At 46.4% G+C, this 10,354-nt stretch overlaps 1 protein-coding gene across 1 annotated transcript in view; it reads right to left on the bottom strand.

The window, feature by feature from the left end:
- Positions 1 to 3,359: 3,359 nt before the first annotated feature.
- NRGN (neurogranin) overlaps positions 3,360 to 10,354 on the bottom strand; it is a 49,288-nt gene continuing 42,293 nt past the window's right edge. Inside the window, exon 3 of the mRNA XM_053366713.1 lies at positions 3,360 to 3,917. The gene's annotated coding sequence lies outside the window, so the exon portion shown is untranslated. The remainder of the gene's footprint in view (positions 3,918 to 10,354) is intronic.

The raw sequence follows: 10,354 nt of genomic DNA, 5'->3' as shown, positions 1-10,354 counted from the left end.
TTGTTCTCCTGGGAACTTTGTGGCTCAGGTGCCTTGGTACGCAGTGGGCAAGATGGCAGGCAGCTGCTGCAACAACAAAAAGAATCCACCTTCATATCAACATTCCTTTATTAACATTCCATCTTGGTAGAAGCAATCACATGCAAAATGTTAAAAAGATATTTAGAAAGACAGCTGCACCAGCTCCTGCCTAAACTGTATGGATGGAGGGGGGGGGTAGAGAGGACTTACAAAGTGGGGCACAGTGCAGAGAGGCCGAGGGAATGTGGGGTGTTCACAAGGCAGATGGAACAACAGTGTAGGATGGTGTAAAATGTAGCTGAATAAGCAGGGGGAAAATTCCTGCATGCTATCGAGGCCTTTTTAACATTTCTTGGGAGGGTTGGATGGTGTATCATCTCTACAGTCCTTCTTGCTACCTAGAGAATCTTCCTAAAAGCCCAGCAAATTCAAAGCAGAGAATACAGTCATTGCTTGAGTTTGCTCTTCTGCTTATCCCATGGCCTTCTTCCCCACCCTGTCAGCCCTTCTCCTGCCTGCTCTGAGCCCTGTAAGAAGCGAGGGAAGAAGAAAGCATAAAAAGCCAGGATCACATCTTCTTTCTAACCTGCCAGCCTGTTAGAGAACTTGGACCGTTCTTCGTGCTCTATAGAGAGCATAAAGCTGGAGGTTTGAGTAAGAAAACAAGAATGAGGGAATTGGGTTAATGAGTGGGGGGAGCCAATTGGTGGAAGGGGGAATCAGATTAATGCAGCCTTGCAAATAATAAGAATAAGAAGAAGTGGTTGCCTGCAAAAATATTTACTAGCCTGCTGTGGGCTAGCATTGGAGAGACAGAACTGGCATGCTATTGCATTCAGGTCCTGCTTTTGAGCTACCCATAGGCATCGGAGGTGGGGGAACTGTAAGATGGTCCCTTAGCCTGATGCAGCAAAGCCTTCTTATGTTCTTATGACAAGGTACACTGAGTGGCTTCCTCTTCTCTCACTTGCTCTCTCCCTCTGGGCCCAATCGGCACAATGCCCTGAAGCTGAGCATGGGGAGAGGGGTGGAGGCTGTTCTTGTCTTCTTGCTCTGGTTTGCAGGCTCAAAGAGAGCAGGTGAACAGACAGTTCCAGGAGGAGGAGGGAGAAACATCAGAAAATGACAGTGGGCCCCTAGTGGGTTCGTGCAGGTGCCCACCAATGCCTGCCCTGTGGAGTGCTCTTCCCTTCCTCTGCCCTGCCTTTCTACCCTGGGTGCAAAGGAGGGATGGAACACTCCGTTCCTCCTCTACCAGCTGCAAGTCTTTCATGGTTGCTGATGTCTTCTGGGTTAGTGCTTAATTGCAAGGGTGGGTTAACAGCAAATGCGGAAGGCAAAATGATTTAATTGGACTACAAGGTTGATCCCAAAACTATAGGGCCAGACCATTACAATGGTTCTCAAACTTAATCCATTCCGAGAGTCCATTCAACTCCCAAAACCATTAAAAAACCAAGGCACGGCTTCCGATTGGCTGCAGGAGCTTCCTGCACTCAATCGGTAGCCACGTAAGCCTTATTGGATGTTCGGCTTCCGAAAAACAGTCACAAACTGGAACACTTACTTCCGGGTTTGCGGCGTTCGGGAGCTGATTTGTTTGACAACTAAGCCATTCAGGAACCAAGGTACCACTGTATATTTTGCAGCCTGAAGACAAGAATGGTGCCACTCTTCCCCAAACCAACTGGACTGGTACATGAATCTTGCCTCAGCAATGGTGATGAGACAGCATTCTCCACCACACTTGAGGCAGCGTATGCAGTCCTGGCTTCCAACAGAGGGCAATGGCTGGGAGGAGGAGCTCAGGAGCCACAGCTGCACCCCAGCACCTGACCCCTGAAGTCACTGCCTCACTCTGTACAATGGTAGGGCCAGCCCTACAGAACTTGGGGCTAGGAGGTTAGGGCAGCCACAACAAGCAGCTTGCATGGTGGGGGGAATGATACACACTGACTATCAGATTGGGTCTGTGCAAATGAAGAACCTGAAGGCTAATAACTGGGAGCAACTTAGCACTCTCCATGATCTACTGGCCCAAAGAATAAAAGGGAACCAATGGCTGTCCTACAGCTACTGTATAAGTTCATTTAAAAAGGGCTCACCACACCATGACAAGAATTGAGGACACCAACAGAATTAATATTTCAACCTTCAAACCACAACTGAACAGGAACGTTCAACAAAGGCTAGACTGATTAAAAATGGAGCTTGGTTGCGCAACGCCTCAAAAAGAATTTCTTAAACTGTCAGATGCAAAAGAATAAATCAGCATGCAACATGCAAGAAAAGGCTTTATGGGAACACCTCTCTGGGCTGACCAAGGAAAAGGGTGTTTCCTTTCTAGCTGGAGATATTTTAAATTTAAAGTGTGAAAGGTAGCATGAGAGAGAGGTTTCAGAAACAGCTTTGCAGGATTTTGATGTGTTTTTCAAAACTTGCTGCCGCCTGTAATGAGGACAGACAAAACACCTTATTGCAATCCTATGCATAGTTACGGTACTCAGAAGCAAGCCCCATTAAGTTCAATGGTACTTACTCCCTGGTATGTGAGCACAGGATTGCAGCCTCAGTCATGGGGAGATAGTTTGAATGGACCTTCCTTGCACAAGTAACATTATGTACAGATTTCTGCCTGGCGCAAGTTCAGCAGGCAAGGAATGATGCTGCAATTTTTCTGTGTGTTGGGACGGGGGTGGGCTGGGGACACAGAGCTGGGATGGGCACATATGAGTTGGTGTTAGAGAATATATGAACTGAAGCACAGCCTTTCTTTGAAGCATGCCCTTCTCTGAATTTTTTGACGTAGTTCTCCAAACAAATGAAGTATACAAAAATATATATATTGGGGAAACTAGGCAGACAAAGGCATATATTAGTGAAAATAGCACCATACGTGCATTATATGAGGGGGAACTGACTGCAAACACTGTTAGGCAAAAATGCATATAAAAATTTGTACATTAGGCTAAAATTCTGATGAATTTTCAGGAGAATCTTTTTTTAAAAAGGAATTGCAAAACTAATGCAGAAATGTGGTGGACTGGATAAAACAAGAAGCTGAGAGAAACCAAAATTGACAGGTTAACCCATCTCGAAGTGGCACCCGTAATATCATCAGCATGCATTTCCTTCTCCATTATTTTTAAAATGTTATTTAATTAGTAAGGTGAAAGATGGGCAAATGGAGATATAAGAAAATCATTGCGTTCACAATCACAGCCATAGGCGATGTTAATGTGGTTTTATTTTATGTGTGTATGTATTGTATGCAGTAAGGATCTAATTAAAAACAGCAGCCAATATTATGCCCCATCGAGCCAGATTGGGTCTGTGGTGTGTGCTGTAGAGCAAGCCGTTCTATCATACCACTCGCAGCTCCACTGCCTTGTCTCCAGACTCTGGCCAGTGATGGAAAAGGCTTAAAGGCCGAGCTATAAGAAGAATAGCCTCTTTGCCTCAGCTCAGACTGCTTAGAATGCAGGACTGAGTAGCAAATGCCTGGAGGCCCCCCAAAACTGAGAAGTGGAGAGGCAAGCTTACAGGTTATGAGCGCTGCAAAAGAAAGCTCCGTTCTATATCGCACAGGTGTGGGTGTGATATATGTGTATATAATTTGGGGGGAACTGAAGAACAACTGATATGTACACAGGGAGGGGTTAGAGACAGCGTGCAAAGGAGGAAGCAAGGAGTGCCAATATGATTTTTGTTTTTTAACAGAAAGAATAGGGATAGCGGCTCTAAAAATAAAGGCGGTCCAGGAGAGCATTGCATCTCTTCTGTGATCAGACTCAATGGGGTGGTGATTGTTCTTCTGGAAGTGAAAGGGTGCTGTTGAGAGGACCAATGGGAAACCAGCTTGGATGCTTCTGTGCCGTTCCATTTCTTCTTAGCCACTGTAAATAGAAAGAGACACGTTGACTCTGGCATTCGCAGACCTGTATCAACAGCTTCCTTCCTGACCCGTGGAGGGGTTGCTTCCAAACCTCCCCTCCAGATTTCTTGGTAGGTTTCAGAAATGCAAATTGCAGGGTTTTGTTTCCAAAGTGGAACCACCAATGAGTTAGAATTTGCCCTTATTCTCCTTTAAATAACATTTCTGAATTCTCAGTGGTAGATAATAATAATAATAATAATAATAATAATAATAATAATAATAATAATATAATAATAATAATAATAATAATAATAATAATAATAATAATAATAATAATAATAATTTATTATTATTTATACCCCACCCATCTGGCTGGGTTTCCCCAGCCACTCTGGGCGGCTCCCAACAGAATATTAAAAACACAATAAAACATCAAACGCTAAAAACTTCCCTAAACAGGGCTGCCTTCAGATGTCTTCTAAAAGTCAGGTAGTTGATTATTTCCTTGACATCTGATGGGAGGGCGTTCCACAGGGTGGGCGCCACTACCGAGAAGGCCCTCTGCCTGGTTCCCTGTGCCCTCGCAGTGAGGGAACAACCAAAAGGCCCTCAGAGTTGGACCTCAGTGTCCAGCCTGAACGATGGGGGTGGAGACACTCCTTCAGGTATTCAGGACCAAGGCCGTTTAGGGCTTTAAAGGTCAGCACCAACACTTTGAATTGTGCTCAGAATTGTACTGGGAGCCAATGTAGGTCTTTCATCTGCTTCATAACCCTGGCATGTTCACGAAGGGATGGGAGAGACCTGTCTGAAATCCTAAAAAGTTGCTGCCAGCCAGTGTGGAACAGGGGCATCCAATAGGGTTTTGCAAAACCTCCAGATGTCTTGGACTACAACTCCCATCATCTCTGACTGCTTACCACACTGGCTGGGGCTGGTGGGAGTTGTCATCCACAATGTCTGAGTGGTGCCACGTTAGCTACCTCTGGTGGAGACAACACTGAGTTAGGCAATCCAATGGTCTGGCCCATTTTAAGGCACCTTGCTAGACTAGATTTTTATATTGTGAACCACCCTGAGACCTATGGGCATAGGGCACTATACAAATTGTAATAATAATGACAATGATAATGACGATAACAATAACAATAGTAGCAGTAATAATAATTGTCCCCACAACTTTCAGAGTCCCATTAAGGCCCACCAGTATCACCTGTCCTGGGCACCTCTGCTGGGCACCTGAAAATAACCTGCAGTTTAAAAATAACCTGCAGTTATTCTTTTGGGAATTATAGGGACAGAACTACCTAAATTGTATAGAAATAACCAATTTCTTCTTTTTGGTGTTGTGCTGCAAAGTCTTAAAGCAGGGATGCCTAACTGCAGGCCTAGGGGCCAAATGTGACTCTCCTAGCTTCTTTGTGTCCCCCTTTTTCCACACTACACCCCCTGTCCCAAGCCACACTCCTCACGGATCCTGCTTCACCCCCTCCTAATTTTTGCCTGGATGGAGGATATGATGCCCTTGTTGTTCTGCCCACTTTTGCCTCTGGCTCCGCCTGCCACTAGCATGTGGCCCCCACAAGGTTGCTCAGTAGAGAATGTGGCCCTCGGGCTGCAAAAACACCACCCTTGTCTTAAAGGGTAGGTTTGTTAGCCTGACACAACAAAAAGTCCTGTAGCAACTAAAGACTCACAAATATATTGTGTCCCAAGCTGTGATTCCAAAACACAAGTTCTGGTTTATACTACAGTGGTACCTTGGGTTACGTTACCTTCGGATAATGTAATTTCGAGTTATGAACGGAGCAATCCCTGAAGTGTATACTTCCGGGTTTCGCACTGCGCAACTGCACAGAAGTGCTCTATCGTGCTGCGCGCATGCGCAGAAGCGGTGCCTCCGGATACGGACTTTTGGGGGTAAGTACGGACTCCCAGGAAGAATTACGTTCGTATCCGGAGGGTCCACTGTATTACTACTAATACAGTGGTACCTTGGGTTACAGATGCTTCAGGTTACAGACGCTTCAGGTTACAGACTCCGCTAACCCAGAAATAGTACCTTGGGTTAAGAACTTTGCTTCAGGATGAGAACAGAAATCATGCGGCAGCGGCGTGGCAGCAGCAGGATGCCCCATTAACTAAAGTGGTGCTTCAGGTTAAGAACAATTTCAGGTTAAGAATGGACCTCCAGAACGAATTAAGTTCTTAACCCGAAGTACCACTGTAATAATAACAAAACAACAACAACAACAATGGCTGGCTTCCAACAAAAGATTTAAAATACGTACTTAAAGGTTGGGAAGGGGGGAAGGGGGAAGGCGTGCTTGGGAAAGCAAGTGCACTGATCCCAGTGAAATTTACTTCTGAGTAATCAAGCAGAGTGGATTATAATAATAATAATTTCTTCTTTATACCCCGCCCGTCTGGCTGGGTTTCCCCAGCCACTCAGGGTGGCTTCCAATAGAATATTAAAAACACAATAAAACACCAAACATGAAAAGCTTCCCTAAACAGGGCTGCCCTCAGATGTCTTCTAAAAGTTGTTTATTTCCTTGACATCTGATGGAAGGGGGTTCCACAGGGCAGGCGCCACTACCGAGAAGGCCATCTGCCTGGTTCCCCGTAACCTCACTTCTCGCAGGGAGGGAACCACCAGAAGGCCCTCGGAGCTGGACCTCAGTGTCTGGGCTAAACAATGGGGGTGGAGTCGCTCCTCCAGGTATACTAGATTGGGCAGGCCGGAGTGCTCAAGTGGGACTCAGCTCACGTGGATGCCGGCTAATAACCTGCAAGCAACTCCTCCCTTTGGTGAGCCATCGGGAATCTCCCCCTCCCGCTTTGAATGAATGCTGCAATGATGATCCAGGCCTGGACTGGCTGTGCCGGATTCCTGGTGGAAAGGAAGCTGGTGTTCTGGGCGTTGTTTGGAAAGCACAGCGGGCTTAGGAAAGAGGCAGGAAAGCGGTGGGGCACTCAGGAAGCCCAAGGAGGCATTCGGAGAACTCGCCGTCTCCATTCGGATGAGGAAGTGTAGGAGACGAGGGCTTTGGATCTGACTTGAAAACAGTTCTTGCAGAGGGTGTGTGGGTGGCGAGCAACACTGGCTCCTGCTATTTTCTGCCAGATGGCTGCTGATAACTCCTCTCTCTCTCTTTCTCTCTTTCTCTCTCTCTCTCTCTCTCTCTCTCTCTCTCTCTCTCTCTCTCGTTCTGTGGCTCTTGTTTTTCGCATTGCCTTGATACTGTGCAAAGCCTTGGCACCTTTCTCATCCTCAGGGAGGTGTGAATCATTCCCATGGTCTACTGATGGGTGTTGCACTGCTGCCTTGGTGCCACCTGCAAAACCTGGCACCTGTGCCTCAAAACAGGAGACAAGCTGACACTTTAGGTACCAAGTTGCTTTCTCTGCTTCTGCAGCTTTACTGAGATGCGCATTGCTAGTACAGTGGTACTTCTGGATACAGACGAGATCTATTCCACAGCACTGTTCGCATCCTGAAGCAAACGCAACCGGCGTCTGCGCATGTGCGGGTCACAATTCGCCGCGCCTGCACATGCGTGTGACATCACTTTGACCATCTGCGCATGCGCAAGTGGCGAAACCCAGAAGTAATGCATTCCATTGCTTCCAGGTCGCCGCGGAGCTCAACCTGAAAACGCTCATCCTGAAGCAACTTCAACCCGAGGTATGACTGTACACTCAAAAGGATGTGGCTCATCCTGTCATTGCTGACCTACCCCTCCCATCATGACTTGAGCAATGGTCGTCCTGGCTGATGGGCGCTCAAAACTCAACAGCATCTGCAGGACTGCAAGTCCTGTGGGAAGAAGCTTGTTGGATCAGATCAGGCATCCCCAAACTCGGCCCTCCAGCTGTTTGGGGACTACAACTCCCATCATCCCTAGCTAACAGGCAGACACCCAAAACCTGCCTGGTGTTAATGGTCAGGGGGTTCCTAAGTGTAGAAGCTGCAACACTAAAAGATATTTTAGTTTTCAAATTTCCCAGCTGTCATGCATCCTACAGAACCCAGCAAGAGGAATGAGTGACTGTTGTCTAGAATATTATCTAATTGCAATAATGTGCAGGTGGGCAGCTATGGAATACCACTAAATATTACAGTGTTGGGGAGGAGGAGAATTCCACCCACTTCTGTCTCTTCCCATTTCACTTAGTACAATTGCATTTGGGAGTCTGTAAGCCTCAGATTGCTTCTAGATCAGTCCTGTTTGCCAGCTCCACATCTTTGATGTTTTCTGTAATGCTTTTTGCTAGGGAGAAGCATCAACTCTAATCGAGATCATTGTAAACAACACTTAACATTAATCATTGCTGCCTTTGTTTAATGAGCTCGCAGTGAATTTGCTGCAATGTCCTCTCAATCCTGTAACAATCTGTGGGATCCACATCCTATTCTGGGGGTTTGTATTTCAAACAGGGCTGCTACAAAACTATCCCATAATGGCAGCCTATAACTGCACTGATACTTGAAAGGTGAGCTAGCATTGCTTATCTTTTAAAACATAGGCTTGTGTCTAGTGTTCCCTTTCTGCTACTGCAAGGGCTCACATGATAGTCAACGGGTGATGTGTTTTTTCACCCCGGCGCTTTCCCCAGAAAAACCTGCTCTTTGCTGCTGAATCAGAGCAAACAGCAATCTGTGGGGGAACCAAATTCAGCATGAGTTTTCTGGGGCAAAGCAGTGGGGCGGGGGGGAGTGCTCAGACACGGAGCTTTAAAGACCGGACCTGTGTCTAGCAAGCATGTGTCAAAAGGGAAGTTTGGACATTTTGCCACAGACTCAGCAATCTCTTGCAAAACCCATGTAAACATTGTCTAGCACAGCCATGTTCCGCAGGCACAACATGTTTTTTTCCAGAAGAACAAGGATACCCTAAGGGACTTTAACTGAATGTCACATTTAGATACAACCCTCAATATTTTAATCTTATTGCACGCTTGGGGAATTCTTATCTTGTTTTATGTTTGTTGATGCATTTGCAGAGCCTGATATTTAATATATAGAGAGAGGAACCGTTTGGTATAAAATACAAAACAAAGTCCATTTCCCACAAGTGTTTTATTCACTATAGTCCTCGTTGTGCGTTCATGTCTAAGTGTTAATTAAACACACGAAGAGGCAGTGGAAATGAGCTCACTGGTGCTTCATTTTTTGCCACCCTCCAGCTTGTGGAAAATCAACTTCTGCAGCAAGGAGTCATCAATGAAAGCTCTCTGTGCAATTTAGAACCCTCATTTTCCAGGGGTGTAAAAGCCTCCACAGGTACAAAAGGTCCCTATTGCAGATATTTGCCTTCTGTAAGTTGGGCAAGAATGGCAATGGGACAGCTAGGGTGATCTTTCCTGCAGCCCCCTCCCATGTTCTGGGCATGTGGCCAAGCAGCAGGCAAGATGCCCCTTAAAAGTAAAGGTAAAGGGACCTCTGACCATTAGGTCTAGTCGTGGCCGACTCTGGGGTAGCAGCGCTCATCTCGCTTTATTGGCCGAGGGAGCCGGCGTACAGCTTCTGGGTCATGTGGCCAGCATGACTAAGCCGCTTCTGGCGAACCAGAGCAGCGCACAGAAACGCCGTTTACCTTCCCGCCAGAGCGGTACCTATTTATCTACTTGCACTTTGACATGCTTTCAAACTGCTAGGTTGGCAGAAGCAGGGACCAAGCAATGGGAGCTCACCCCGTCATGGGGATTCAAACTGCCAACCTTCTGATCGGCAAGTCCTAGGCTCTGTGGTTTAACCCACAGCGCCACCCGCGTCCCTGAGAAGCCCCTTACCACCTTTTAATGCTCCAGGGGCTTAGGAAGTCCCTGTTGTAACTTAAGTAGCTTTAGATTGCCTTGGGCAAGATCGAGCAATTAAGCTGCTAACAAATTTAATAAATAAATAATAATGATAGGAGAAATTCACAACAAAATGACAATGAATTTTCACGATTTCTTTAAAAAAAACTAACTCACAGAAAGATGCAAAAATGTGCAGAACTGAACTTGAGACTGGAAAATGAGAAACTGAGAGAAACCAAAATTGCCATACAGTGGTACCTCTAGTTGCGGACATGATCCAATCTGGAGTGCCATACGCATCCCGAAAAGTCCGCAACTAGAGCAGCACTTCTGCACATGCGCAGAGCATGATAGAGTGTTTCAGCGTATGCGGAAGCATGCACAACGCTTCTGCACATGCACAAAGCATGGAAAACACTCCTGCACATGCACGCGCAGTGAAACCCGGAAGTACACTTCCGGGTTTGCCGTGTTCGCAAGCCAAGAATCATAGAACCATAGAATCATAGAGTTGGAAGAGACCACAAGGGCCATCGAGTCCAACCCCTTGCCAAGCAGGAAACACCATCAGAGCACTCCTGACATATGGTTGTCAAGCCTCTGCTTAAAGACCTGCAAAGAAGGAGACTCCACCACACTCCTTGGCAGCAA

The sequence above is a fragment of the Podarcis raffonei genome, chromosome 15, assembly GCF_027172205.1.
Source record: "Podarcis raffonei isolate rPodRaf1 chromosome 15, rPodRaf1.pri, whole genome shotgun sequence".
Taxonomy (NCBI): Eukaryota; Metazoa; Chordata; class Lepidosauria; order Squamata; family Lacertidae; genus Podarcis; species Podarcis raffonei.
This window is presented reverse-complemented; position numbering and strand designations above follow the sequence as displayed.